This window comes from Pinus tabuliformis, chromosome 5_2 (assembly GCF_031772625.1).
Source record: "Pinus tabuliformis cultivar Carrire ecotype Pingquan chromosome 5_2, CPIR1, whole genome shotgun sequence".
Taxonomy (NCBI): Eukaryota; Viridiplantae; Streptophyta; class Pinopsida; order Pinales; family Pinaceae; genus Pinus; species Pinus tabuliformis.
The window spans coordinates 324,942,366-324,948,618 of record NC_142306.1 but is presented as its reverse complement, the minus strand read 5'-3'; the positions used below and the strand labels follow the sequence as shown (position 1 = coordinate 324,948,618).

The following is a 6,253-nucleotide window of genomic DNA, read 5'->3' as shown; positions in this document are numbered from 1 at the left end:
TCCTCTTCTTAGATAAGTAAGGTGAAATAACCAAACTGCAAGCAAATCATACCAGCTGTAGGATCCATGTTCACCTCGTCAAATTCCATTATTTGCTGTTTTTGTGTCTATGTGGTTGATGTAGATGTAGATAGAACCTGCATTTAGAATGGAATTAGTTGCAACTTAAACCCCTCCATTCATAAAGAGACTACTACAAGCCATAAGCTCAAATTAAGGAAGTCTACTTGGCCTTGGAAAATTACATAAGGTACTATAGATTAATATCAACTTTTTTCTAAAAGAGGTTCCATTAAACTATAGAAGCATTGTAATGAGCTTGAAATATCAAACACCACAAGAAACTCACTTTCATGGGTAGGACATGCCCTTGAGTACAAACAATTAATCATGAGCACTTTAGCTAAGTTGTCACAAGAAGGAACCTTAAAATCACCATGTGTTACACCTAGCACGGACTGATTTTTACGAAAATGTTATAGGGAAGTAAATACAAAATACATTCTCCAGCTAGAAGACTCATTACAGAACAATATCAAGGAATAGCTCAACCTCATTCAATACAGATCAAGCAAAATAACCCACCGCCTTGGAACACCTAAATGAAAACAAATTATAGTGATTAGCGCTTTTTGCTTTAGACTTGGTGCCAAGAATGTGAATTCTGCACTAATACTTTTCATCACACAGAATAAATGATAGTATATTGATGCCTCAAAGGTTGAAAACATTATTACAACATTCTCTTAGCAAGAAAAGTAGCAAAAACTGGAGCATTCAATTGTTCTCCTAACCACGTCACTAGAACTAACATTTATCATGTTAGTAGAATTAGTGCCATCCATCCTTCTCTTTGCTCTCAAGGAGGGAAAATTATATCGATATTAGTACAACATTTAAATAATTTCACAAATGTTTTGGTATATGCTACAATAATGTCATATATTTTGTAAGCACCTCACTCAAAAAGACATTTCCAATTCAGGATGAGATAGGTTCATAGGGGTACAATAACCAACGGTGTTTTAGTGCCTTGACAATAGAAGGTCATTTATTTGGATTGATTTCAAGAAGGTAAGAAACAAAATAAATAAATCCTTCATCCTGAACTGGAAGTCAGTGTCTCAATGAAGTATTTTTAGCAATCAAATACTCCAGTCTATTTGCTTCCTGATTCCATTCATAAAGCATGTATTTTTTTTGTAAAATATGTATATGTATCATGCTCTTTCACAAGCATGTCCCCCTCCATTGGTCCAATTATTCCAATTACTCGAGCTAGCAAGGTTGCATGGGAATCATTTTTAAAGCGAAAATTGATAGAATAAATCTCAGCAAGAATGCATCCAAGTGACTAGATGTCAATCTTTTTATGATAAGGGAGCCCTAATCTAACCTTTGGTGAATGATAAGAATGAGACTACACATATGATAAAAAAATTATCCATTTGAAAGCATCCGCTACCAAGATCTATCACCTTCACCTCGCACCTAATGTATCATTTAACCAGGATATTCTCTAGCTTCAAATCATAGTGAATGAGACCAAGGCCATGCAAAAACTGTAATTCTTCCAAACATTGAATTGTAATTGATTGTAATCTTGGCATAGTGAAATACACCTCTCCTCAAAACTCTCTATTAAAATTATGAAATTCATACAAGATTTCTTTCAAAAGTTTACACACGATGAATAGATGCTCACTATAGTAAAAATAATCATACAATTGTAGAATGTGGTACTTGTTAGCAGGATCATGCTTGTTTACAAAATTTAAAAGCTTTATTCCATCGATACTTTGGTAAAAGAAATCCTTGTTGTTCTTCATGATATTCATGCAAACATCCATGCTCATGTCCAAGTCATGAGCTTGTATAGCTTTGGAAAATGTTGTTGAACCATTATACTCAGTAACATGGTAGCAGCGGACAATGACTGAGTTTAACACAACATGAATTTTTTCATCTTCCTTAAAGCTAGTCCTTTTTTTCCTATGTACAATCTTCAGTTTGAATGTATCAAACTCATATTCTTGTTCTCTTATTTTTCTTGCTCTTGGACAACAACAACCTCGTCGTCCTCAGTTACTCCCACTTCTTCATCTTCCCTTGGTTCATTCAAATAATCTTTTGTATCCCTTTTCCTTAATTCTCATTCAACAAGTTCAAAATTGGAATATGTAGATGCAGTAGAGTGTGAAGACCGTGGCACGATAATTAGGTTTTCATCCCCTGAGCTTATAACAAGTGAAGAATCATTGCTCTTATGCCTCCATAATTCCAAGACATCATCATGCCCAATTATGTCATTTCCATAGTCATTTGTACCCTCACAGGCTATAGTATTCCCTTTGGTTGACGATAGAGATTTCCCATACTCTGTCTTTGATCCCACCATATAACTAGTACTAGAAGGAGATGGAAAAGAGAACCCTCCAAAATCAAGATGAACACTCTCAACATCCCTTCTTTTGACAAGATATTTGACTGTGTTTTAATCTTCAGAGATAAACTCCCCAGCTTGACTATTCCCAAATTTTATCTTATCTTGTGAAAACTCATAACTTCTTCATGTTAAGTTGTCATCGTTCTCGACTACAACATCATATTTAGCCAAATATTTTCCTGGTAACTCTTTAGTTTTGTCCAACATTTCATGGGTTCTCCTTGATCGATCATATTTAAATTTCTTAGAACAAGAGATACTGATCTTCCAATCATGGAAGTATTCAACATCTCCATTGCTTCTCCCTCCAAGTAGGTTCTCCCTTACTTCACTGGAAAATTAAAACAAATCACTATGAATTCCTACACTAATAGACCTCATTAGCCCTTGTTGATCATCATCAATGCCAAAATCATCTGGTCGTGAGTGCTCTAGATCACTCATAATCCTCTCACTCACTGACATTAAAAGATCATGTTTGTCTTTAACAAAACATTGCCACACAAGTTCTACTACCATTAATTTCAATTCCTATTCACTCATCATATTGAGCTATTAAGTCATTTTCATCACTTCTTCCATACATATCAGTTGTAGATTGTCCCACTCAGTCCTCTAAACTAGCTATTTGTTCTATATTCCTGGATGGAAAATATTATTCACCTAAAAAGTATGAATCTTATTCTAAAAAATATTGTTCATCATCCTTTCCCTTTCCACCATATCTATATTGCTAATCTAGAATACAACCATGTTCAATTCCTTTTTCATTATCACTGGAATAATCTATCTCATGAGCTAGAAACTAGGTCTCATCTTCTATTAGTTTCATGATGTATCTCAAGTCATCATCATCCTCATATTCTTAATAATCCTATTAGTTGTTTGGATAATCAATAGAATCACTCAAGCCATCACGAATAGTAGTTTGGCCAGAAACAAGTTTAAATTCATCCTCAACAATTCCTTGACTTATGGACAGTCAACTTCTTACCATTGTATGATTTCCACCTGAAGATGTAATTTCCTGGCCAAAAAGCACATCCAAAAATTATCCCAATAGAAATGAAGCCTCGACCTTCATTTCATTTGCATTAGATCATGTTTGATCTGATTTTTCTTCCTTATCAAGCCCTTCCTATGAAAAGTTTGGGTTCCTCTCCTCTGACTTAAGCCTGACAGGTGGCAACCTTGGGAGCTCCTATGAAGTCTTTCCTGGAGTGACCATTATCTCTAGACTCTCCAAATTTTCTTTCTCAATACTTCCTTGGAAGGTTACCATGTGTAAAGACACATGCTCCTTGTATGATTTCTCTTCACTGGTCACTGAATATTTGCATGATCCTTGTCTATTGACATCTTTACCACTATTCCCTACTTGTTTTATGTTCACATTTTGCAATACCTTTTACCTGGTGAGAATGCTTATCAACTAAGTGAAATGGAAAGGGTGCATTAATTGGATGTTATTTCCATGCATCAATGAGGATCAATCTATGCTCCTTTGGTTTTAAAAGTATGGCCTCTAATAAGGGCTCGTAAAAGGCTGAAACGTTCTCTTTATAATAACTAGTCCACACACCTCGTCAGGGGAACTAAATAAAAGCTTTAGAATCTTGGGACAACCTGGACTGGTATCTCGCCAAGAATCCTTCATCTAGATCATTTTCACTTTCTGAACATGTGACTTTCTCTTCCTCTTTGGTAGAACTGCCCTCTCTTCCATGCAACAACATCTGGTTTCCAGCTGAAAAACACATCCTCGCATTTCCTTTTCCACTGAGTCGTGAAGTTGCATTTGCTAGATATTGAATATACACTTCCTCATACGGTGAACCGCTAATAGTTTTCTTGGACTTCCTTATCTCCCTTGTGACATTAATTTTATTTGAAAACTCACGAGCTTGAAGTTTGGAGCCCACAGGAGTTTCTGATTTTTGTGACTCATAAAACTTTCCTACAATATTAATCCTACTGGCAGTGTTTCTCTTTGCGAATCCTTTCCACTCATTGAATTCAACACCCAAACTCTATTCATGTTTGTCTGGGGGACTTAAATCACCCAAATATTTAGACCTTAAAGAAACCTGTTGGGATATGTTTTGAGCTTTACCTATTCCAAATGAATCATGCACTATTCTTTGTGCAGTCCACATAACCTCCTTGTCACCTTCATTGATAACTAGATTGTTTCTTAAATTTAACTTCTCCCTCCCATGTCTATGTTTAATGTGATTACAATCCACTTCCTTGAATGTAATCTATGTATTTATTGCACTTTCAAGCAAAGTTCTCTAAGCCAGTGACTGATTATTTGTTCTTCCAATTTTAGGAAAATGTTTATCCTCAGAAAGCAAAAATTGTTCTTCCTCAATGGAAATATCCTTAGGGATACATCTCATTCTTTCATCTTCATTCTAAGAATATCCAGTTCCTCACCTCCGATTTTGATGCCCTCACTTGTCCTCATGACTCATTGGTGCTCTCTTCTCCATTTCCTTCTGTAGAAAGAGAAGTGAATTCGTCCAAGTGAATTAGTGATGGAGAACCATTAAACCCTCATGCTTAACTAACCCCCCTTGCAAATATACTTCAACCTTTGTAACTTGGTGCCTACACAAATAATACAGAATAACACTCATAATGTCTAACATTGGTACAATCACCTCTTGATTGTCCTAATTTGTAGTTTAGGAAACTAATGTTATGATACCATCTATAATAAATATGAATGAAAATTTGAAATTTCTTCCCCCACAACCACATCATCAACTCTTAGAAATACTGAAACCTAACCTAATAATTATGTTCACTTTTTTAAATAGAGTTTGTAGCTAATGTACCTCAACCTCAAAAGAAATCTCGCATATTTCTAGGTGAATCAATATAATTTCCCCATACTTACAAATCATCGTAGGTTCAAATTTAGTTGCGGTCTCTAGTGTTGTTATTTCTTCTGCTAGTTGGTCACCAATATTCATTTTCATCATTGTACTTCCATGAGAGATAATGCACACAGAGTGTCAGTGAAACCACTAATCTTCAATATTCATGCTTCTGCGAGAATTGAAGATTCATGGGTGGCCTCCAATGCCACTTCCTTCAACACTAAAACATCGATATTCTTACAACCAATACCCAAAGATGAATTTTGTAGTAGTTAAAACCAATCAATATTAAAGTGTTCTAGAGATCATTTTCGAGTAAATGTCAAAGTAAACTTGAATAACAAATTATAATTATGAAAAATTGTCCTAATTCAACGTAATAGATATCAGCAATGAAGAGCTAAAAAGGGATAGTAAAATACAAGAACTTACCTTTTTCTTCTCCTCTTCTTCAATACACCTCTCCTCTTCCTTCTAGAAGATATTTTCTTCCATCTTCAAATCACTGCACACAAAACACAATCCTAAATAAATAATTATTGTCTACGTTACTTTGAAGCATTAAGCAGTGAAATGGCTTCAAACCTCAACAATGCATGTACACAAAAAATTTGAAAAATGACAAGTGTAGGGAAAAACAAATGAATATAAGAGAAATTCTTATGATTAATAACTTCTTTCTATGAACAATTGTAAGGGTTGCATGGCATGAGGATTCACGCCAAGAAGTAGACATTAACCGTTGGCCCTCTGTAACATTTATGATCGTGTTTGCTTCTCCCCAAATCCCTTATGCCTACTAGGTCCTCGGGGAAGACTAGCTCAATGGAGAAAATGTGGAACCAATAGGTATATATTTCTAGAAAAAACTGGATAAATTTTATAAAGGTAGTGGGAAATGGTCTAGAAGTAGGGTTTT

The 6,253-nt window shown here is 35.2% G+C and overlaps 2 pseudogenes; both read right to left on the bottom strand.

Annotated features, from left to right (window-relative positions):
* Nucleotides 1–981: 981 nt before the first annotated feature.
* On the bottom strand, nt 982–2,398 carry LOC149158818 (uncharacterized; annotated as a pseudogene).
* A 171-nt stretch (nt 2,399–2,569) lies between these two features.
* On the bottom strand, nt 2,570–3,530 carry LOC149158817 (uncharacterized; annotated as a pseudogene).
* Nucleotides 3,531–6,253: the final 2,723 nt, after the last annotated feature.